This window comes from Megascapheus bottae, chromosome 9 (assembly GCF_031878675.1).
Source record: "Megascapheus bottae isolate mThoBot1 chromosome 9, mThoBot2.hap1, whole genome shotgun sequence".
Lineage (NCBI taxonomy): Eukaryota > Metazoa > Chordata > Mammalia > Rodentia > Geomyidae > Megascapheus > Megascapheus bottae.
Window position 1 is genome coordinate 10,423,657 of NC_143517.1, and position 26,072 is coordinate 10,449,728.

Genomic DNA, 26,072 nt, shown 5'->3' on the forward strand with positions numbered 1-26,072 from the left:
CCTTTCTCAAATTCCTGATAATGAAATTTATTGACATATAAACATAATAAGCTGCTAATTGAGTAATTATCGATTGAAGGAGATGTGTTCTTAGAAGTCACATTATCAATTGGCAGATAGACTCAGAACAGACTCAGTTTTCAACTTACTTTATAACATTACCTTAAAATTGTAAAGAGTTAATCTTATCACACTACACATGGTTGAATTTATAAAAGATAAAATCACCAACGAGTAATGCACAGTTACTTGTTACATATTCTTCCCATTACAACTGGCAGGTTCATTAATCATACAGTGGATTTTACTATTAGAAGCTATAAAGGAGATCAAATCTCTTGTAATTTTTCTTCTTCTCTTTCATTTGATAAGTGTGTTGTTTCAGTGTGCAGATAAAATATAGTGTCAGTCAGCAGCATCCTCTGGAGACTTTCATTTTTTTCCCCAGTAAGAATATCCTTGCTGATTTGCAATGTAAAGCATCCTTAGCTCATGCATCATTTCCCCATAACTTGACCATCAGATCAAGCAAAATGTCTTTGTGCATCTATCCATATAACTGGTCATCTAGAAGCAGAAGCTGGGGGAAAAATAATGTTTTTGGCGTGAGTCGGGTTGCTTACTGAGTGTTGAAGACATTAGAGATGAACACCTCTATTCATAACACAACATTGATTCATAATTAAAGTTCATGTAAATTACACAGAGAGCTGACAGATTTCATAAGCTTCTCTGGGGAGAGGTGGCAAATTTTGCAGTTTCTCAGATTGCCAATGAGACATTTGGAGGCATAAATGAAATATAGGATTATTTGCCAATAAATAAGAGGAAATATCATATTTCCTTTCATAGGATTCTTATGGAAAAAATAGATCTTTAAAGGATACATTTTTGCTTAGAAAACCAAAGGTGGTTTTGATTTTCTAATCTAGAAACAAATCCTGAAAGGAGATGTCATCAGTTCACATGGTTAAAACAGATGGACATATTTTAATATTTTAATTAGTAAAGAGAATAAAAATGTGCCCTTCTGAAATTTCCTGTCAACTTCAGGAGTGAAGTCAACCATAAATATTCTTTGGTTGTTTCTTAGTGTTTTCATTTTCCATTTAAAAACCGAACTGATAAATACAATTCATAGGATTTCTTAGTTTTGGTGATGTGTGTGCCACTGATATACTGTAATTTATACAAGAACTACTTCAACGTGTTTTTCTGTGCTTCTTGCCAACCCAAGTATTCTAAATATAAACTGAAGAAATTCAGTCTGGCACAAAACAGCTGATGAAATATTCTAGGCTTGCATTCCACTCTTTTCCCCTAAGACCGTGGATGAGAAGCAGGGAATGTAAAGAGATCCTGATTAAAGTGCAGAAATGGATGCTGTCCGGTTGCTTGTAGACTCAATTTAGAGTTGCCCCTGAGTGACCTTTCAGCTCCATCCCTCGTACCTCATTCCTGACAGAACTCAGCTTGGTCTTCTTCATCATCTGTTCTTGGATAACAATTCGCTCTTCATATTATAGCTCTTTTCCAAGTAAGTGCAGTTTTATCATGTCTACATAGTAAGATTTCTGTAGAAGCAAGATTGGTAAAGCTATTTACTCAGCCCTTACCCATAATTCACTTTCAAGTGCATTTTTGTAACACACCAGACCAGAGCAATCATCCTGGAAATTGTAGTGGTACAAACAGGCAATCTCTACTCATTCATCTTCCTATACTTCTTTCCCCTTTATCTATTTACATAGGTAATTGACACGAGGCTACACGTCTCTTTTTTATTTTTTGTATATTTTTATTGTAATTTATTGCAATACATTACATTCGCCAGATAGAAGGTTCATTACTTCACATACATTGATACCCTTCCTCATGTCTTGGTCCCCATTTGCCTCCCCCCTTCCCCCACCCCTCATCTTGTTTCCCCCCCTTCCCTATCCAATTTCAAATAACCAAATACATGTCTCTTTTTTGTGTAAGTGTAATTGACATATAATTCTCACTTCTTTTTCTTTTTTTCTTTTTGGCTTACCATAAGTTGTACTGATGATTTGCTTAAAATCCTGTCTCATAAAATGTGATGCTCCAGTTTGAAGTAGACTGCTCTCTGTGAATGACTTGGCAGTAGCCCTGTAATTTCCGTTTCCTCTTTTTCCCCTTGACAACTTAGAGCATTATTGAAGAAACTGTGCTTTTGGTCAAAGAGTGGGATTCTACAAGTGAGTGTCCTGTGATTCCTATTTTATTTTTTTAGTTTAAAATATATTGTAAAAGTAAGAACGAATTGCTAAATGGAAAACCTCAATGACCTCCCCACTATTCTGCTATTGCACCAAAACCTCTGTGGGAAGATAGGATATCTTTGACTGGGCAGCCAAGTGACATTACATCAGTTTCTCTGAGGTCTGTAAGAGGAAGGAATGAGCAGAACTTTAGAAAAACTGAGTGACTCTTGCTTTTGTTTGTGCAGGAGATTTTGAGAGTTCACTACTAAAAATTATTCTGTACCCATTTCACATTTAGTAGCATTTAGGTCCAGAGAGCGTTGACACCTCCCCAAGGCCAGGTTTGGAGTATCTTTCTCCTATCTCCCTTCCCAAGCCCTGAAGCCAGCATCAGAGATGTTGGATAGCTGTTACCTTGCAGGGTGACTCCAGCCTAGAGTCTACGCTGTGCTGCTGTGCTTCCAACCGTTCTTTGACCATTTTCTCGGGTATGACAGAGGCCTTGGCTCTGGGTGCTTGGTCTGACAATCCTTTCTATTCCTTGGATCATAGCATGGAAAATATTGGCTGATTTCAAGTGACTTCCTTATAAATGGAAGGGTTCTAGGTCTAATGTGTGTTTAAGCCCTTTGCAGGTAAACATCAGGAATAGCATGACAGTTGCCCTCCATTCTGCAGACTCCACTCTAGGTATCAGGTGGTCTCCTGAAAGTGGCAATCTTTCTTCTTGTAGGTCACTCCATACACAGGATATTTGCTTTGCTGGCCTTTTCTGTCTCTAAAGGACATGACAATATCATGTATACCCAGTTATATCTTCAGCTACATGAGCAACACAATATGTTTCACACCTGTGTCCTGCTGTAAGAAATATGACACAGCATTCAGGAACTTTGTGAAAGTGGCCTAAAGTCTTCAAAAGAAGAAGTTGAAAGTCCCATTGCTCTAACCTAGTGTTAGATAATTCCGAAAGATAAATATAATACAAGTATTCTCTTTCTTCTATAGGTTTGGATAGGTTTTACATGTGTGATTCTATGCAGAATATAACAAGAGGCTTTGGGAATGTTACTGACAGCCAAGGGGCTCTGGGCTGGGGGGCTAGTAGGGACGTTCAGAGTCACCAGCACTAAACAAAGGATGCCAGGGCTTACTGCTTCAATAACAACAAGTTCTAGACAACCTAATATTGCTATAGTTCCTGAAATTTGTTCACCCGTATATGACCATGCCTCACATAAGTTCTTAACTATTGCAACATACACCTTTTAGAGCAAAGTTTCAAAACAAAAGATCTCTACAAATGACACAACCACATATGCTTTGACGTGTTGTACTTCAAGTAATATCTGTGGTCCAAAATTGTTAGAAAGGGACTGAGTAGTCATAGTGTAATTCTGTGAATCTTGTAGGGCTTTTACTTGCTGCTGAGAGGCAAATTTGCTACCACAATTGGTTTTGAACAGTACAATCCTGCCCAACTAAGTGAGGTAGTTTTCTATTTTTGAATAATTTTCTTCAAGAACATGAATATCTATCTATCTATCTATCTATCTATCTATCTATCTATCTATCTATCTATGCCTATTATCTTCTTCCAAGTGAAATCATTTAATAGGATTAAAATACAATGAGTGGCCAATAAGTTTGTTTGTTTGTTTATTTTCTATCAGTCATGGGACTTAGACTCTGGGCCTGGGCACTGCACTTCAGCTCAAGGCTACTGCCCTACCCCTGGAACCACAGTGCCATTTCCAGTTTTCTAGTGGTTAATTGGAGATAAGAGTCTCAATGTCTTTAGTGCCTGGGCTGGCTTTGAACCAAGATCCTCAGATCTCAGTTTCCTGAATAGCTAGAATTACAGGCGTGAGCCATTACACCTGGCTCATAATAGGTATGTTTTTAAGTGTAATGAAATAATGTGTGATATGTACCCAAATGAAAAGAAGAAAACTGAAGGCATTAATGTTAGACTTTTCTTCCATGTGATTAATGGTGATGGAGAAGGCACTTTTGCTCACTGCCAATATATGCACCTATGTGTAGATATGTGTATGTTTATGTACATATAATTTCCTTTGTATATATAAAAGGAAAAGGACTTGCTTAAATTCAGAAGCAATCCAGCTTTAGCCCTTAAGATTTTTTAAAGCACGAAGTATCTTTTGTATTTTGAGAGTCAAAGCTTGTCACTACAGTAAAAGAAGTGGAATGAGGAAGAAACATTGAGCAGAGATGACTATGAAAGTTTATGTTTTGGATCTTTAGAGATTTAATCTTTCTTCTTCTTCTTCCTCTTTCTCTTTTTCTTCCTCTTCTTCCTCCTCCTCCATCTTCTTCCTCTTCCTTTCTTCCTCATTGTGTTCTTTCTCCTCTCCTCCTCCTCTCTCTTCATCTTTATTTTCTATCTCTCTCATCCTGCCTCTCTTTCCTTCTCTCTCTTTCCTTCTTTCCTTCTTCCTTCCCTCCTTTCCTTTTCCTTCCTTCCTTCCTTCCTTCCTTCCTTCCTTCCTTCCTTCCTTCCTTCCTTCTTTCCTTCCTTCCTCCCTCCCTTCCTCCCTCCCTCCCTCCCTCCCTCCCGCCCTCCCTCCCTCCCTCCCTCCCTCATTCCATTTCTTTCTTCCTTCCTTTCTTTTCTTTTTTTGTCAGTCCCCTAAGGGCCTGGGCTCTGTTCCTGAGCTTATCACTTTACCACTTATGACATAGCACTATTTCTGGATTTTATGTCATTTATTGCAAATAAGACTCCTACAGATTTTTCTTTTCTAGCTTGCTTCAAACCATGATCATCAGATCTCAGTCTCCAGAGTAGTTAAGATTACAGGCATGAGCCATTAGTGTGCCTGGCTCTCCTGGCTATCTTTATTCCATTGTTCCACAATTCAAATAATCCCTAAATTAGATGCTTTCCTCCTCACCCTTCCAGTTCCACTTTACTGCCCTGCGATGCCCTGCTAGGCTGTGTCTCAAACTGATTGATATTAAGATGCTTCCTACTTTTGGCTTCTGCTTGGATTCAGCCATTAGGAGGTCTATTAGGCCAAAGAGCAAAAGGAAATTTTTGTGAGTTCTCAGATCATCCACAGATCTGAATTGTATTTCTCCCACAGACATTGAATTCTCCCTCTCTTTTATCTCCTCTCCTCTTCCACCTGTCCCAGTAAACCAGGTCAGTGCTCTAGAGAGAGTTGCCCAGTTAGCATTATCTCTAGTTCCAGTAACTACTCCCACCATTGTCTTCAGGCCTAGTGAAGCCTAAGGTTTCCCACCACTGTCAGTTCTGTTGGCTTGCTTAAGCCCAATTACCTAGATAAAGCACTGACTTCTGTATATCTTTTAATCAATCTTCAGTAAGCTACATTACTTGGGGCCAGAGTTTCATGACTCTTCTCACCTCCTTTGAGTTTTCAAAAGCATACTATTTCTAACTTTTGAAAGTAGAACACATCTGCATTGGGCTTGGATGGTCCATTTCATTTGCCTCACCTCTAGAGAACATAGTGTATCATTGACTAAATGTTAGGATCGGGGTTAAGCAAGTAATCAAAAAGCTCAACCCTTTGTGACAGAAGATCTTTGTTATATTTTTCATTCATGTAAGTTGAAATGGTGATGACAGGGAAGTCATGGAGTCCCCTGATGAGCCAGGCTCATTCCTTTCAGGACTCTGTCAGCCTAAGGGTATCCAAGGTGGCTGTCAAAATTCTTGTCTTAGCAAGGAAGAATGGTAAGCATGGATGAGTAAAGAGATGGTATGCTTGGGACTGGCTTGGCTTTACTTCCATAAGACTTAGTCTCAGGGCTACCATTAGATGTAGGGGAAGCTGGGAAATGTAGTTTTAGGACTGGCTGATCATAATACACTCAGTTGAAAACTAGAGCTTCAGTAGCTTCAGTAAAACTGCGATATGGATATTGGGAGACCATGTGTAGACTCTGCAGTGATGGCCCCATCATCTAGAAACCTTATGGGGTTGACAGCCTCTTTTTTATATATGCATGTCAAATCAATAGCGAAGCGTTGAGGGTAGTGATTTATCTACTAAAGGATTCTTTGCTGAAAGAAGACTGGGGAGTTTCCATCTTCACTAATACCTTCTTTGTTTTACGTTATCTCTCTTAACCCTCTACAATACAATTTTCATCCCAACAGCTAATCTATTTACTTATTGATATTATGTCCCTTGCTTGTTATAAAATCTTTTACATCTTTGATCATCTTTCCTGTTTTCACTTGCATGAATTTTGTCAGAGTGGATCCGATTCACTGGCTACATTCTTTCTTCCAGAAGCTCACTCCTCACTTAACTCCTGACATACAGAAGGATTCTAGTTGTCCACTTTTGGCTGGAAAGACTTGTTTTCCTTTTTCTATGATGGAGTCTCTCTCTGCTTTTATCCACTATGTGGTAATAGTATGAAGCTTAAGGCTCTATTCTCTTCCTTGATGATTAAATACAACCTAACTGTTTAATCATGCTTTTCATGATTTTTTTTGTGTTCTATGGTTGTTTTTTCCTAGTCCTGAGCATTGAGACTCTGGCCTTGGACATGCTCAGTAAAGTCTCCACCATTAAATTACATCTACTAATCACGCATAATTTTTGACCATTTTTTATTGTCTTTTATTTTTTCATGTATTTTTATTGTAATTAATAGAAGGGTTATATTATATTTGCCAGATAGAATGCGCATTAATTCAGATACATTGATACCCTTTCTCATGTCTTGGTCCCCATTTCCCTCCCCCCACACCACCTCTCATCTTGTTTTCCCCCCTTCCCTATCCAATTTCAAATAACCAAATACAAATATAACTGATATATCAGGTAACACAGTGGGATACTGTAACAATATGAGAGAATCAAGGGATAGCAAAAGAGATGAGAGATAACAGTACATTAAGGACAACAATCACTCATTATTTGGCTTTTGTTTCTGTCTCCTTGAGGTCCTTTCATTTAGCGTCATACTATATGGCTTTATGTACCTAGGTTTTGCTCTATTGCAAATCTCTGCTATGAGAGCCCAAGGTTTCTACAGATTATGACAAATGAGGGAAACCATTGAGCCTATGTTGCTTTGAGTCTGGCTTACTTCACTTAATATGATTTCTTCTAAGTCTTTCCATTTCCTAACAAATGGGGAGATGTCATTCTTTCTGACAGCAGTATAGAATTCCATTGTGTACAAATACCACATCTTGTTGATCCACTCATCAACTGAGGGGCATCTGGGTTGGTTCCATATCTTTGCTATGGTAAATAGTGCTGCAATGAACATCGTTGTACTAGTGGATTTAATATGTCCTTGTTTCTGGATGATTGGGTAAATGCCAAGTAGTGGAATTGCTGGGTCATAGGGGAGCTCTATGGTTAGTCTTTTGAGGAACTGCCCTACTACTTTCCATAGTGGTTGAACGAGTTTGCACTCCCACCAACAGTGTAGTAGTGATCCCTCCTGGCCACATCCCCTCCAGCATCTGTTGTTATTAGTTTTCTTGATCTTGGCCATTCTAACTGGAGTGAGGTGGAATCTTAGAGTTGTTTTGATTTGCATTTCTTTTATGACCAGAGATGTTGAGCATTTCTTCATGTGTCTATAGGCCATTTTTATTTCTTCTTCAGAGAAGACTCTCTTTAAGTCTTTGGCCCATTTTTTAATGGCATGGTTGTTTCTTTGGGGATTAGATTTAGAGGGATTCAATTTTTTGAGCTGTTGATATATTTTAGATATGAGGCTTTTGTCTGTTGTGTGGTTGGTGAAGATCTTCTCCCATTCTGTAGGCTTCCTAATTAATTTACTAGCTATGTTCTTTGCCATACAAAAGCTCTGCAGTCTAATGCAATCCCACTTACCCAGCCTTTCTCTGATTTGTTGTGATTCTTGGTCCTTATTAAGAAAGTTAATTTTTGACCATTTTTGAGTCATTTTCTTTCTTTGTTTTTCTTTTCCTTCTTTTATCTTTTTGTCAATCATAGGGCTTGAATTCAGGGCCTGGCAACTATCCTTGAACTTTGTGCTCAAGGCTAGGGCTCTACCACTTTGAGCCACAGAGGCACTTCTGGTGTTCTGGTGGTTTATTGGAGAAAAGAGTCTCACAGACTTTCCTGTACAGCCCTGCATTGAACTGTCATCCTCAGATCTCAGCTCCTGAGCAGCTAGAATTATAAGTCAACATCACCCAGTAGCATCATGGTTTAAAAATATGTCTTTGATTTTGAAAGATACTTCTCTGAAATTGCTTTTGGCTCTACAATTTCCTATCCTATGGTCTTCCAAATTTTAACACTTTGTGTAAAATCACTATGACAACTGTTTTTGCTGATATCCCAAAGTGTAATAAACGAGTGCATCTAAGCATCTAGGTAATGCTTTGTGAGTAACACCAAAAGCCTAACATTTGTCGAGCAGACACCATATATCAGGACTTATTCCATGTATTTCACATCTGTAACTTCAGTTAAGTCCCTAAAGAAACATACTGTGCTTCCTTGATGAAACACAGGCACCAAACAATTACTTGACCAAACTCAAGATCTAGTGAGTAAAAACCTGGGATTCAAGGTAGCCCTGATTTGGAATCAGAACCCTATAATCTTTGGCTATATCATCAGTTCTCCTGTTGTTTGGTCAGTAGCTCAAACCATGAGACATGTCTACATAAACTCACCATGCTCCTTTTCCTGGACAGCCATCCTCCAGCCTCATCTAGTATTCTAGATGTCTCATCTAGTAGTCTTGTGTGCATGTGTGTAGTCCACTGCTTGTTATGTTTTCTCAATTCTTAGAATGTGATTTCTTCCTTAAGCTGAAATGTACTTGCCTTTTCTCAGAATGAGACTTTCTTTGTTTTGTCTCTTGACAAACAATCTCTACTCTAGCCCATCTTCCCAAGGCTGCCACCATGAAGACTGTGTGTGTATACAGACTGATACTCAGAGGTGAGGACACTCAAAGCGAGAGGAATATCATGAGCAAAAATCTGGATTAATACTCCCTTTACCAGTTACTCATATTTGTTCTTTAAAACAAAACTCAAGTGGATAGTGTTTATCTATTATTGATAGAAATAAGCAGAAATAAAAGATTAATGTCATTCAAAATTAAAGAAGTAATAGTTAATTGTATTTAAATAACTTACTATTTTCACAGGTCAGCAAATTGTATTTAAATAACTGACTATTTTCACAGGTCAGCAATAAGTGAAACAGAACAGGAACTTAGTTCTTCTTACCACTCAATTAACGTTGCTCCAGGGGTGCTGGAAATCTGATTATAGACAAACTTAGCACTTGTTCTTCTTCTCCCTAATAATTTAATCATTGTTTCCATTGAAATTCTTTTTAAAGTTTCCCTTCAACAACATGACCTAAAACCACAACTATTTTATTGTTTTTAATTTATCTGTTGTTATTGTGAAGGTCATGTACAGAGAAGTTACATAACCATAACCATTGAAAACCCAATGTCATATATGACAAACCAAGATCTGTTGCCGAAATCTGATTTTCTATCTTTATAAAAATAAGCATGTGTTTTAATGGTTAAAATAAGTACAAAATAAATACAAAGAGTATTAGGTTACAAGGTGATAATATATGAAATTTAAACTTCACTGCCTGCAAATAAAGCTTCATGATAAGATGTGACATGCATTTGTTTAGTGTAAACTAAATACCGATTTGTTTAGCAGGTTATGGATGCTTCTTTTTTTCTTTTTTCTTTTTTTGTCAGTACTGAGGACTTGAATTCCAAGTTTTGCACTTTCCTGATAGGTGCTTTACTCTGAACAGTATCTCCAGCCCCATTGACTATTGTGAAGGGATCACTCTTTTTGCCTGTGCCTATTCCTGGTCTTCAACTGAACTATTTGTATTTCCCATGAAGCTGAGATGAGAGAACTGCATTACTATATCCAGATCATTTCTTCCTTAGGCTTTCCTGAATCTGTACTCTTTGTATTTCAGCCTCGTATATAACTGGGATGCTAGATGTGTGCTACTATACACAATTATTAAATGAAAAGAGAGCTTGTAGATATGTCCAGGTGGGTCCTTCCAGTCTCAGCTTCCCAACTGGCTAGGATTATAAGCACAAACTAGTAGCACCTAGCTAAGACTTCATTTAATTCTGTGTTAAATAGTTGAAGTAATGAGGAAACTACATTTTGTAAGAAGTTCTTTACAGAAAAAGTCTGCATTTTGATGCGATGCCACATAAGAGAAACTTATCATACTTTTCTTTCGCTGAGCATGTATAATGTGTGTGACAATTTACCTGCTCTCTGTATATCTGTGACCATTTTAAGGTTTTACAAAATTATTTCACTCTAATTTTTCCATCAAATTTAAAAACTGTATGAGGGTTCACATGACATGTACACTTACGCCAATTGTTCTTAATATTCAGTGGTTGAAAGGACAAGATTTTTTGTGGGGTGTATGGCAACCACTCCAAATCAGAAATCAGTGAAGTCATATTTACCATGCTTGTTTCTTCCTGAAGCATGACTATTGAGTGAGCTTTACTAGGAATATGGAAGAAAAGTGCCCCTGGATGCCTTATGATAGAAACTTATTTGCTCACAGTTCTCAAGGCTGAGTCCGAGATCAAACAAGCCACAAGATCAGTCTCTTGTGAGGCTTCTTTCCTTGTATTGCAAAGGATAGTCTTTCAGTATATTTTTCCTTATAAGGACATCAAACATTGTGTTAAGACTTTAACACTCTGTCCTAATTTAATGTTATCTCCTTAAAGACCCTGTCTCTTAAATATGGCCACAAAGGGTTTGGAAAATTCAAAATACAAATTTGGGAGAAAATTTGACTGTAACAGAGATAAACTTTTGTAATGGTACCTATTAAATCAGAATGTGATATACTGGAGTGGAAATAAATAGTGAAGTAATCATACTGCAATTTTGAGATAATATTTTAACAGTTGAACCCTGACTCCATGGTTAGTTATTACTGATGATAATAGGGTTTGGATTAGTTGATTGATTCTATTTATTTTGTATATTCTTATGTCTAGAATATTAGAATATTAGATCAAGACAAATCACATAAAAGAACAAAAATTGGCCTGTGGACTGGTGGCTCAAGCCTATAATCTTAGCTACTCAGGAAGGTAGGATCTGAGGACTGAGTTAGGAAGTGAGTAGAGGTAGAAAAGTGTGTGAGACTCTTAATTTGAATTAATTAGCAAAAAATTAATAATCTAGAAGTAGAGATATGGTTCAAGTGATAGAATGGTAGCCATGAGTGAAATAGCCACATGAGAACAAAATACCTAAGTTCGTGCTCCAGTGTGAGCAAAAAAATAAAAGTATAAATATAACAAATATTGGATACTTTGAAGAGGAAACAAACTGTTGAAAGTAGTAGAGATATATTGATACTTTCTAAATTTCTTTTAACATGCCTCTTTCATATCTGATGAGCACAGAAAATAGGAACTAGGAAAAGAAAAATAATCAAGCAGTAATTTTCTATTTGTGGTCAAAGTTTGCTCTGGTAGAGTAGTATTTGGGTTGTTATCAATCACCACTGAATACATTTAGGGTTGGCCTCCTGGGTCATATTAGGTCTAGGAGGGCCTAATCTAATGCTTCATCTAAACAACCATGCTCCTACCTAAGAGGCAAACTTCATTTCTGGAAAATTTTGGAAATTATATAAGTTTAAGAAGGATAATTACTTAAGATTTTGAGGTGGAGGAAAAAATAGAACTACTTTTAAACTTGAAAATGAAAAAAAAAATTTTGGCCTAACCTAAAGAACATATGGAAGAACACATTTGGGAACTGCACACTGCTGAAAAAAATAGAAGAAAAAAAAGAAAAAAAATTTCTCTAGGCTCAGTTTTTTTCCCCCATCACTGTTATGCCGATTTCAGTTCCAAATATGTAAATTTCACCACAAGAGTATCTGAGAGTGTGGTTACTCAACCGAAAACACACCAAGCATTTCTTAGCAGTCCACATTCACTTGGTCAGTCATGCTACTGGTTTCACAAGGTGTGAGGTTGTGAGTATGTACATGGAACACATACATACCAGTGAGCCCACATGACTGCTGTGTGGTACTGGTTGGTAAAGGGATGTGTTCAGTCTGAAGGAAAACATGATGAATGTTACTTGAGGTTTTGAAGACATCAAATAAGTATTTTCGATTCTTAAAGAAGAGGTGCCAGAGTTTAAGGGGGTTGAATGCTGAAGTGAGAAAAGCATGCCTTTGGACAGAGCAAACAGATCAGTGAGACCTCCTGTGTCTTGGATCCCACCAAGTAACCTTGAAGACACTAGCTAACTTTTCTACTTATCTACTTGTACATATCAGATAGCTATTTCAAACACAGATAGCTATTTTTTTAAAGCTTTTGTATTTTGAACCCACTTTAGACTCAGAAGATTTTAAAATAACATAAAAAATAAGGACATATGGATAGTTATTAGGACATCAATTGGAATGTGGATACTGAGATTGGTTGGGGTGGAAAGTTAGGTTGTTTGAGTTTGATTTGTGACAGGACACATGGGTGCATTGCTTGTAGGGTGCTTCTTAGTGAGCAATTCCTGAAGTACCCATAGGACCTTTATTTGCATGGTGTTGGCACCTTTGCAACATCATTGTCAGCAGATTGGGACCTAGGTTTAATTCAGTCATCTGAAGGGGATCACCCAGCCCATATCAGGGCCTCTGATTCTCCAGTGCTCCATTCTTTTGGTGTTGGTGGTGGTGGTCATGGAGCCTGAACTCAGAATACTGGCCCTGAGCTGTTTTGCTCACTGTTAGAGTTCTATTACTTTGAGCACCAGTTTCACTTTTGGTTTTCTGGTGGTAATTGGTGCTATGAGTTCCATAGCCTACTTTTCTGCCTGGGCTGGCTTGGAACTGCAGTCCTCAGATCTCAACCTCCTCAGCAGCTATGATTACAGGCATGAGCTACTAGCGCCTGGTCTAGCACTCCAATCTTACTGTCATTATGTAACCTTTGCACTTGCTTTCAGTTGATTTCTTTTTATTTTAGTAGTAGAATTTCAGCTCTGGGTTTGCTCCACATTTTTATTCAAGCTGCCACTCTACCACTTGGGTCACAGTGCTGTTTCTGACAGTTTACTGGATAAAAGCCCATAAAAATCTTATGGGCTTTCCTGTCCTGGCTGGCTTTGAACCATGATCTTAATATCTCAGCCTTCTGAGTGGCCAGGATAAAAGGTGGGGGCCATTGGTGCCCAGATTGGCATTATTCTTTTCAATCTTAAAAACTGAGTTTTTCTACAAACTAAATTCATTAGTCATGTTTAAGTAAAGTTTTATAATCTTGCCATTGCTATTTGAAACACACATTCAACCTGAGATAAGCAAAGTACTTTAAGACTTCCATTTTTTTCATTCGATGAAGAAAACTACACAATGTCAGACTTAAGGCCAAAATATTCACAGGAGGTGTTGAAAGTATAACACAGAAAAGAGAGGAATATTTCAAAAGACAAGGCATAGTTCAAGAATAAGAAAATGACAGACTAAAGAAGCTCTCAGAACAGAGCTTTCGAATGTCAAAAATATTAACTCTGACACCAGTCAACCTCAATCAGTGACTAATTTTATTAGTCTTTGAAAACAATCTGACACCCCCAGTGATTGCATAACAGCTGTAGGGGCTTGGCCTTAACCCCTCTCTAGTGCAAATTTTTCTTGTTTCTTGTCCATTTGGTTATGGCTGTAACTTTAAGCCTCTTTGGGGAGTTCTTCCATTAGAAGCGCCTTATTTATCCTGAGGTACACATCTCATAGTATTTTTGAAAAACATTACATGAACTGATTTTTAGTAGCAAAGTCCTATGTTATCCTTAAAAAGAGGATTTCAAAAGGTTTTGTGTATTTTTAGCTAGCCACAGTCTTGCTTTCTCTAAATGCCTACCATGAGGAAAATAAATCCAGCATTTTGTTCAGGACTATCAAACAAAATATTGTCCACATCTTCACTTAAGGTACTATGTCATCTCTCATCTCTTTTGCTGTCCCTTGGTTATCTCATACTGTTACAATATCTCACTTTGTTACCTGATATATCGGATATATTCGTATTTGGTTATTTGAAATTGGATAGGGAAAGGGGGAAAACAAGATGAGGGGTGGGGGGAGGGAAATGGGGATCAAGACATGTGAAAGGGTATCAATGTATGGGAATTAATGCACCATCTATCTGGCAAATATCATGTAACCCTTCTATTAATTACAATAAATATATATAAAAAACTTGTTCTAGATTGTGTATATGCTAGTAGTCAGTCATCAGATGCTTAAATGCACAAGGAATATGATCTACCCCCATCTCCAGTTAACAAAGCCAGCTTACTTCTATCCTAAATAATCTATATGGAATATCAATATTGTAGACCAATTATTATTTTCTGTGTTCATCTAAACCTCATTTAAGTGCTTTATTATCTAAGGAATCTCAATTTTAAGATTAAACTTTAAGTACCTAATTCATCAGATTTTCTTTTGTTGGAAAATTTAGTAGGTTATAAAAATTAGTTTTGTTTTTTTAAATACTTTTTGGGTCCAGGAGCATGGCCTAGATGTAGGAGTGCCTGCCTAGCCATGGGTTCAATTCTTCAGTACCAAATACACAGAAAAGGCTGGAAGTGGCACTGTGGTTCAGTGATAGAGTGCTAGCCTTGAGAACAGAGGGGACAGAGCCCAGGCCCTGAGTCCAAGACTGGGGTGGGGGTAGTGGGACAGGGGTGGGGAGGAAGAATGTATTAGCCATTCAAGGGAGATTTTTCATTTTGGTATTTCCACATATGTGTACCATGGAGCAGTCAAACCTCCCTTCTTCCATAAATAAATTTCAGTAAGTTTCATTGTTAATTTTTATAGATGAATAGAAAGAACTACAATCAAAATCACCCCATCTTCTCAATTATCCCTTACCTCCCTTGCTAGTTTCTATTCCCCAATGAAGCTAGCTTTACCTTCCTGTCATTTGTTTTCATTTTTAATGTACATTTTCCTCCCAGTATGCACACGTAGAAACATATGCATATATTATAACTCTATATTTCTATTTCTCTGTCCCCAGTGCTTGCTATTGTTCAACAATTTTATGCCATCTTTATATAGTAACACAACATATTCCATTATTCTTCATCCTCAATCACTTTTCCCCTTTGCTACCTCCCAATTGTCTTCTACAGTTACAATCATAGTCTGTGTCTCACTTTTTCTCTTTTTCTCCTTCCATTTTTCTCTGTGTATTTTTTATCTATCTGTGTGTGTATGTGTGTGTGTGCTATATGTATATAACTGTATCTATGCCCACAGATATATACATATCTTTTATAGGCCTAAATTTTGCAAATAAGCAAAATATACAATATTTTGCTTTTTGAGCTTTCCTTATCATTCTTAACATGATAATCTCTAGTTTTATCCATTTTTCTGTAAATGACATAACTTCATTTTTCTGACTATATTTTCTTTATCAATTCATCCATTGTTGGGCATCTCTGCTGATTCTAGTTTAGCTTACAAACAATATCGATTTTGTACTCCTTCAGATTGTTATGATGAGGCCAGAAGTAGATTAGTTTTAGGGTTTTTTTTTTTGTTTTTTTGAGAAGCTCATACTGATTTCCATAGTGTTTGTACTAGTTTACATTCTTGGCAATCATGTATGACAGTTCCTTTCCTCTGCATTCTCACCATTTGTTATTGTTTGTGTTCATGATCACAGATGTGGCTGGGGTGAGATGGAATCTCTGTCATGTTTTGATTTACTTTTTTATGGGTAAGGGTATTGAACATGTCCTCACTTATCTGAGTTATTTGTATTCTTCAGAAAACTGTTTAATACATTTGTGCTATGAATGAATTAGACCATTTTTGGTTTCTTTGTATATTCTAGATCTTACTGCTATCTCCATTGCAATGCTTTAAACATTCCATGGATGCTTCTCTCTCTCTCTCTCTCTCTCTCTCTCTCTCTCTCTCTCTCTCTCTCTCTCTCTCTCTCTCTCTCTCTCTCTCTCTTCTTTTTCTCTTTTAGGTAATTGTCTCATTGTCATTTCCTGTGCAGAAACTTTTAAATTTGATCCAAAGCCACCTATCAATTATTAGTGTTATTGTCTGAACAGTTGTGAGTTCTATTAAGGAAACAATTCATTGTGCCTATATCTTTCTTAGATTTTTACTTGAGGATTTTTTTTTATTGGTAGAAGCATATGTACTAAGAGGCAATGTGTGGAAATCCAATGATCATGGTTTATCTGTAGCTGGAATGCTTCCCATCTTTGAATTCATTTATATTGATTTATTAACAGAAAAAGAAATTGACATAGTTGCTCGAAGGTAACTACTGCTACAGTTCCATAGAGCAACAAGTATCTAGGCTTTCGATTAGAAGAGGCACAGGCTGTACAAGTTTCCATTCTTGTTCAATTGTTATCAAGAGAATGGATTCATGTTGTGCCATTTTCTGTTCCTTTGCCACTTTTTTGTCACAAGAACAAGATAGGAAAATCTCAATGGCTAGGTTACCCGTGAAAGCTGTAAACTATTCTGTTTTAACCTTTTATGTAGCCTCATTTTGACTGACTAGCTATTCTCCCTCTTCTACTGTTACCAATGATATTAAAAGAAAAGGGGAGAAATGGCTACCCAATCAAGTTGGAGAACATTAGAAAGGTCAGAGGCGTGGACTTTGCTGCTACCTTTCACAGTATGGATGAAACATTTTTATAAAAGTAAAAACTTTATTCTTGTGACAAAGATTGCAATAAGAATAGAAAATGTCAGATCAAGAACCTATTCATGGGCCAATGATTGTGATGGGAATGAAAATAGTGCACACTTTACCCTTTCTTTTTATAATCACAGTAAAGCAACTTCATGTGGTGCTGCTTAGCTAAACTCCAGAATTCTGAAAGTAGGGTAAAAACAATCCAAAGGACCTTTGAAGCATAATGTGAGAAGAATCCACATCTAAGTGACCACCCAGACTATTCCCATGTCTCAGTTATTGAAATGTGGGTTGGTGGCATTTACTAACGCTTTGTAAGATTGGTCTGCAGATTAACTAGAGATTTTTAAATAGAAATGGTTACTTCTATACCTGTGTTGTTTCAAATATCAAACTGTGAAACTTTATTGAGTAGGATCATAAAATGCTATTCCAAGTACATGTAAAGCAGTAACTAGGTCATTAATAAAATGCAACATATAAAGGTTAGATTTTTTATGTGATTACAAATGATAAATTATCTAAAGCTTTCTTTCTAGGTTACTCCTGTGTAAGACTGTACACTGAGTCATTTAGTATGTTCAAATGTGACTGAATCAACATTAATATGGTATTTTGTTTAAAAAAACCTGTAACAAGTCTAATTAAGCTCCTTCCATGTTTGAAGTGACTTGGAATTACTCATATATGTATGCATATATACAGATATATATTAATATATGCATGTATTCATGAATATTCTATTATTACTAAAGTGGTAATGTAACTAGAAAATCAAATAATATGTCAAGACTATGATTCTTTTACTGAGAAACAAAACTTAGGGATAAAACAAAATTTTCTAAGCTCCCTAACAATATTTTTCATGTTTACATATTTAGTGTCCTGGAGAGAGCAGAGAAAGGGGTGACATTGTCCAAAAAGAAATGTACTTTTAACCTGACTTATGTAACTGTAGCCTCTCTGTACATCATCATCTTTATAATAATAGTAAAAATTTAAATCATGTATTTAGTATAAACCTAGTAACTGTCAGCAAATTTATAGCCTTGGAATCCCAAAATTCATCTAAGTTCTAAAGTTTGCACTAACAATCAAAACCAAAATCAAAAAATAGAAGGATAATTAGGTATAAAAATTGGTATTTGTAATTTAAGGTTTCAAAATTAGCTATCTATGTCATATATATTATACATATATCACATATACATATAGTGTATATAATATAAATACATATATAGAACATAAATAGTAATATATCCATAACCTGACTTTTTTATTCTTATTGTGGTCTTTATCACAAGAATATATATGGAGGAATAATCAAGTGTACATTGTGACTTATAGACTTCAAAAGACTGAGATCTAAGATTAAAAAAAGATTTTAAATGTATATTTTGATAAGAGAGCAGAAGATTTATCTTTCACAATTCGTGACCATTCCATTTACACGTCTCTGGGAACTTTGGGTTACTTTTCCAATTGTGGAAAGATCCTCACATCCTTAGTTTTAAACATTAAACATCAGTTCAAGATGGTTTCCCCATATGGTCCATTGTATAATGTTATTTATATAACAAAACTTGCAAAGGCTGCAAATGCTGGAATATAGACTGGGGTGGATAGATACATAATGGTGAAACTTAGCTCCAAGTAAACTTCAGGCCTTCCTTGAGAGATGGGACCAGGTCTTTATCACTAACAGATTGTCTAAAATCTTACAAGTGAAAGAGTTAGTGGCTCTGCTAATACGTTATTATTTTTTTTTTGCCAGTCTTGGGCTTACGCTCAGGGCCTGAGCACTGTCCTTGGACTTTCTCAAGGCTAGAGCTCTACCACTTGAGCCTCAGCACCACTTCCAGCTTTTTTCTATGTATGTGGTACCATGGAATCGAACCCGGGTCTTTGTGCATGCTAGGCAAGCACTTTAACCACTAGGCCAAACTCGCAGCCTGCTAATACATTATTATAAGCACTTAGCCTCAACAGGTCCTAGCATGTCATGTACCACACACTCTGATAATGTGGGGAACTTCAAATGTGATTAGTCAATCAACTCATTCGAATGCATAGCCTGGAAGCAACAGGGGCAGCTACGATTTTGAAAAGAGAAATCTGGCCCATTTGGTGTGTGGTTTGGATTTGAGAGTTTAGGAAGACAATCCTGGGCTTCCATGGGCCTCAGTATACCTCCAGTGTCCTACAGAAGAACCACAGAATTCAGATCTGAGCTGTTAAATACACGAACCTATGGAAGGTGAGCAACTCCCAGCAGCCCAGCCACCTGCAACATTTTCTCACAAACACAGTCATAGAGGTTTTTCATAGTGTGAGTGAGGTTCGATAGATCTGGAATACTGCCTTTGCTATCTCTCCCTTATGAGGCCTGTGCTGCAAAGAGGACTTCAAAGAAGGGGGGAGGTCCCTATGGTTGAAGGTATTTTTGATTCAAGGAGCTGTAACTAGAAAAGCTGGGGATGGTGAGATCAATGTACTACTCCCCCTGTGTGGGGGAGGAAACAATAAAGTGTAGTCAGACTTTTTCCAACGGATGCAAATGGCTTTCTTTTATGACTCTGAGATTCAGAGCCATTATGTTGGTGCAAAGTTATGGTCTCTGATTTGGTTTGTGTTGCTCTTTTTTCCCCTTTCTGGACTAAACTGTTCACATCCATATTAAGACTTCAAAGAAAATGATTCTGGAGTTTTGCTCTCTTCTCTAACAGAAATCCTGTCAACCATCAAACCCTAGCAAAGAGACATTCAAAACTAAGGCCCTTCCTCCTGCTCTACAAGAGGGCAGATTCTTCTGTTTCAGCATTATCAATTCCTGCAAAGATTGTCTATATTCTGAATTAATATTCTGAAAACAGTCCAGTTGCCTTTTATCATCAGTCACAAGCATAGAGGATAATGGAGTGTATTTTCCATTATTAGGGTGGAGAGGGTTGGGTGGTGGCTCTTGGTTTGGTGTAAAAGTAGAAGTGTGCCTAACATGTTGTGAGCAAACAAGTTTTGTGATTGTTGTTTGTTGCAGCTACTAGGGCTTGAATTCAGGGCCTTGCACGTGTACAGGTTACTTACAGGCTGCCACTCTATCACTTGAGCCATGCTTCCAGTTGAGCTATTTGATACAGTAATTTAGAAATGGAATAGTGTGGACTTGGCTGCCCAAGTTGGCTTTAAACCACTGTCCTAGATCTCAGTCTTCTGGATAGGTAGGATGACAGTTATGAGCCACTGGATAAAGGTGGCTAATGTACGTTAGTAGCAAATCTTCATTTTTTATTTTTTAAATTTGATAATATTTGTACTCAGGGCATCTCACTTGCTAGGCAGATGCTTTGCAAGTGTGTTATGCTTCCAGCCCTATATCTTGATTTGTAAGGAAATTCAGATAGTGGATAATTTATCAATCTAGGTTGCAAGTCTAGGAATTTGTGTAGTGAAAACAAACTAAACAGCTTTTGCTATAAATGGTCATTGATATTTTTCTTCTGGAACTCTACTTTGACTATATTACTATTATTATTATTATTATTATTATTATTATTATTATGTTTTGTGTTTACCACACTTCAAACTGCCTTCCTATAATTTCTTTTTCTGAGTCTTTTAAAAAAATTATTGTATGTATAGAGGGGTTACTGTTATATTCACCAGACAAAAGGTGCTTTACTTCTCACACATTGATACCCCTTCTCGTGTTTTTTTCCTCATTTCCCTCCTCCCCCTCCTAATCATCTTGTTTTTGCCCGTTCCCTTTCCTATTTCAAATAATCAAATGTATATACAATATACCAATAACACAGTCAGTTATAGTAACAAAGGAGATTAACCAAAGAGCAACAAAAGATTGAAAAGAAATAACATAGTACATATAGGATGAGACTAAATGAAAGGACCTCCTCATAATTTCTAACACTTGCACTGAGATCTGCTTTGTGGAAGATCACTGAGTTGATTAAATTTTGCTTTGAGACTACAGGCCATTTGGCATTGTGACTTAACAAAAAATTATATTCTAACAGCCATATAGATTGTGTTCTTTATACATACTCATTGAAAGTCTGTTTTATCCCTCTTCATTTGCCCTTTAGATTGCAAAATACTGTTAAATGCATTGTGGGAAGTACTTAAATATACATTTAGATGTCTTCTTTAATCTAAAATCTATACCTCTATGATTATAGAATAGAAAATCTTGCCCTTTTTAGTGCTTAATAATAGAGCTCAGGGTAATCTAAGACCTAAGTGTTTATTAACTCGATTGATACCTACAGGCCAATCAGTATGTCTCCCTTGGCAGAGAAAGGAGGGGAGGGATGATTGTGCTAAAGACACTGTCAATAATTTAAGAATAATAAAATACTTTTATATTGGAGCTGGTTATAATTTTGGAAATCGTCTAACAGTGGCTACTAACCACTGATAATGCAAACTAATTGAATCAACCGCCTTGTTTAAGAGTCACTGTCTTCAAATTAACAAGCAAACTATCCAGCTAGAGATTTAAGTAGCATAAAGGCTACATGATATTTTTGAAAGTAATAATATATAATTATTTGATTGTCTTTTAAATACTCAGCCTCTGAACACATTAGAGTCTCGGAAAATTATACTACTCTATCATTTTTTTTCCTTTGTCTCTTTTTACTTTTTGTCAAAAGGCAAAAGGACAGAGTAACAGAAAAAAAAGATGTGCTAGGACACGGAACAGGAAACCACAGAAAAGAATTGTTTCTTTATCTCGCTCCCTGGCCGTTATTCTTCTTCTAACAGTGAGTGAGGACTGAGGGGCCATCCTGTCAGATAAGCAGTGAGCAGGGCTTTGATGGGAAGGTTAATGTGAAAGTTTCCTCCAGGCCCCCTGCACATTTAGAACTCTTATCCTGAAAAATAAGACTCTAGAATCAAAGAGAAAGGTATATTATTGTGCTCCAGGCTAGTTGTCATTAGGCAGAAGAAAATTATGCACTCGGCCACATAAATCTGTGGACCCAGAGATGCTCAGATTTGGAGTCTACATGCCAGGAGAAGCTCCAGAGATTTGAAAAAAGTATGCTTCCCATGGAACCGGCAAAGCTAATGACTACACTATGGTTAATGTGCGAAAGGAAAGGTCTTTATCCTGTGCTACTGATGTATACAGCTGTTTAGGAGATGGGATGTTAATGGAATGAAGATAGGTGAATGAGAGTATGCTCTTAAAAGGAATATTAGGACTTTACTCATGTCTGTCAATAAATCTTCCCCTCCTTTAAGGTGGTATCAATGTGACAGAAAGTTGACTAACAGCCCTTTAAGGTCCATTCTATCATACTTAAAGTAGGAATTAAATTATTATTAAAATGATTCAGTTTTGGTGCCAGGAACTGAACCCAGGTCCCCAAACATGCTCTACCTCAGAGCTATATTTCTATCTCTCCTAAAGTTATTTTTATAAGCCACCTTTATAAGGTTATTGTGAGGGTTACAGAAAGAGATGTTTACAAAGTACTTAATATGATACCAAGTACACAGGAAGCTTCCCATGCAAATTTACAATGGTAATTATTTCTTTAGGAGTTTCTTTGTAGTGCATCTTTAGAAATGCAATACTGTTGAAATATTATGATCAATACTTCCCATATTATTTAAAATTTGAAATGTGGAGAGGCAAAATGCGAGAACTGACCAGAAAGGGTTGGATATTCTGGCCTGCCAACCAAAATTCTATGAAGCAGAAGCAAATAGTTCTACTTTGTTCTGTGTCCAAAGAATAATCAAGAGTAGCTATAGATACTAAGGCCATATTTCAGAAAGTTAATACCAGATAGCATGCCTGTTGTGTGCTATGCATTAAATCATTTAATCTATAGAACCAATGCATAAGCCCCATACCCCGGTTATTCTATTTCAAGCAGGGAAAACATGGCTTGGAGAAAGTGACCAACTTGTTGGGGGGAGGGTTAAACAGTGTTTGTTAGCTTTTTAGCACTATAGCAGATATTCTAGATAACTAACTTGTAAAGAGAAAAGGTTTCATGTCTTCATGTTCCTAGAGACCATGTGGTCTGTTTCTTGCTCTGCTAGGAGGCACAGAACATCATGACAGCAGCACTTGGAAGGTTAATACAATTCCTTTCATGACCAGAGAGCACCCAAAGGCACAAGGAGACTGTAGTACTGTAATCCATTTCAAGAGCATGTCAGTCCTTTGACCATAGAACTTCCCACCAGGCCCCACCTCTTAAAGGTTCCACCACTTACCAAGAGTACCATTCGGGGACTCAAAGCTTTCAACACATTATGTTCCTTTAACATATCTTGAACATGACTTTTGGAGAGACATTCTAGATCTGAACTACAACAGACACTTGAACGTCATTGTCATAATTATCTTGTACATCAGGAAATGTTGAAAGACTTTCTGCCACCTAGTGGCAGAATACCCCAACGGCCGATTTTGCTTATATGAGGACTGAAAAAAAATCACACTTAAAATTTTAGCATATTACAGGAAAACACAGCATTCATTTGAGTTCAGGAAAACAGGCTGGGACTTCATCAAGTTTAAAATCTTGAATGCAATTTTGCTTTTGAAATCAGTGTCAGAGAGATTTATTTCCTCAAATGTGAAAGACTGACAACATTGCATGTTTTTTAAATTCTTTCATGCATTAGAAATACTACACACTTGAAGAATTGAGAGTACAATCTCTGGCACAGAGCAGAACACATGCTCAGTAAATGGCAATAGGCTTTTCTTCATGTGCACAGTGAATTTATCAGCTTTGAGAGACAGGATCAGAGAAGGAAGTAGAGCGATTTGCAGAAGGGAAGGGGCCCTTGCAGCAAAGTAGAGAGGAAGGAGGCTGATAAACTTGTATTTGACTTCCTCAGATTCAATTCCTACACACTGAAATGTAATTTAAGTGATGTAAGGGAGGAGAGTAATTGTGGCTAAATTTCTTCTTTACACATGGTTTAAAATCTAGAGGTAGAATATACTTTATTGGCAGCAATAGTAATATAATAAAATGATATCATAATAATCCTCTACTATATAACTATGACACTACATGTCATAGTGATGCAGTCTTTTAGGTGGAAAAGAAAGGTACCTGGTCCAGCTCATGTGTTAACACACACGCACACACTCACACACATTTTTGTGCGAATGCCTAAAGGTCAATTAAGTGCCCCTCAATCCTCCCCCATTTCTTAAATAGTCATTGGATAATAATCTAGTAAAATTAGTCCCCTTTCCCCACCTCAAAGAGATTTCTTCTGTAAAAATTGATTGTTTTCTTGATTGCTAGGGTTTAGTTTGGAAGGTGTTCAGGTTTTATAATTTACATTTAGCTATGTGAAAATTGAAGTTGTTTTGTTTTAAGTTGTTTGTTTACTTCTGTCTTTGGTTAGTAACGCTGTCTTTTGCTCCCCTTACTCTTGTCATTTAACAGTGTTGCTACTCTGACTGACCTGATATTTCACAAGGATGTAGCAGGCATTGGGAAGTTCATTCCAATGGTAAGTGCTAAGACACATCTATCTGTCCCCATGGGCCTTTGGAATTCTGACATTCCTGGACATCTAAACTCCAGAGGTGAGAGCTGAGTGAGCATCTACTCATCTCTTCTATTCACACTTGAACTATAGAAGACAGTTCCTTGGGACAGCAAAAAGGGCCTAGCGGAAGTTGACCAGTTGTCTCTAGCAAGTACCAAAGGAATGCTTTCCATTCTTTTCAGATGCTTTCATGACCAAAAGAATGAACTTCCCTGTATAGCCTGTCCTTACTTCTGTTCTCTGTACTTTCCTGTTTTATTATCTCCACTGTGTTTCTTATAAGTGATAAGCAGCTATTCTTGTGAAAGGAAGTTGAAAGTGCTTTTGAAATACTGAGTGGCTCTTAATAAAAATAGTTGATTGCAAAATAGTACCCAGGGATACCTAGAACTTGCCTTGAATGCATTTTCCAAGGTCCCAGAATTACAACATTAAAACAATCAGTAGCTGAAAGAGGCACTGGTATGTGTGTATACACAGCATGGGATTTTATCTTTCACAGTTCATCTGCAAAGTATAGAAAAGGCCTGTCTCCAGTCCTCCTTTATCCAGGCTGTATTGAACTCAAGTCCTTTCATCTTCTTTAGACCTTCTTTAGAGGAGAAACTCTTTTACAAATTTTCTTGTCCCAAGGAGTTAATTTCATATCTTGAACCTCCAGCTTAGTCTTGCTAATATGCTGTTATTGTCTAAGTGATTCTGAAATAAGTAAGATGGGATCTTTCATATTCTATGAACTTGCCTTCAATTAGAAGAGGAGAATTTTAGTTTTAAATAATGTAATATTTACTTACAGATTTCAAAAATAAGGTGTGTTGGGTTATATTTGGATATCCATAAACAAAAGTGTTCTCTAAAGCATATTTGGTACCACATGTAAATATGAATTTAAAAAATGCAGCACAGCCCCAGATATAAAACATAAACTTTAGAGCAAATAATTACATGAACTTCATTGATTACCAAATAAATATGAATTAAAGTTTCAATAAGGAAGAGATCATTTCACAGTTAACTAAAATCAAATAAATAATGAAAGTGTTTACCATAGTGTGGAGGGTAGAAACTCACATGTTACTATTGGGATTGTTAAACTATACATCTACAAGCAGACAATTTAGTTGTTTCTTACTAAGGTAAATAAAACATTTATTTAGCAGTAATACACCAATTCCACTCTTCAGTATTGATACAAGAGAATTGAAATCCATGAACATGGGTGTTCATAAAAGTTTGAAGTTTTATTTGAAGAATACCTAACTTTTATTTTAAGAACACCCCAACTTCTCAACTCCCAAGCCTGGTTATAGGGAAGAATAGAAACTTCCCAGTTCTGTTTTCCTTCCTGATAATAAACCAAGTAAACTAACCATTTATTAGTTTAAAAAATTTAATTACAGTGGCTAGAGTGGATAAAGATAACTTAGAGAGAACTTTAAAAAAAAGTAGAAGAAATCATGTGAATGATGGCAAGTTGACCAAACTATTCAACATATTCTATGTTGTTCTCTATGTATAAGATGTCGTATCTGGATA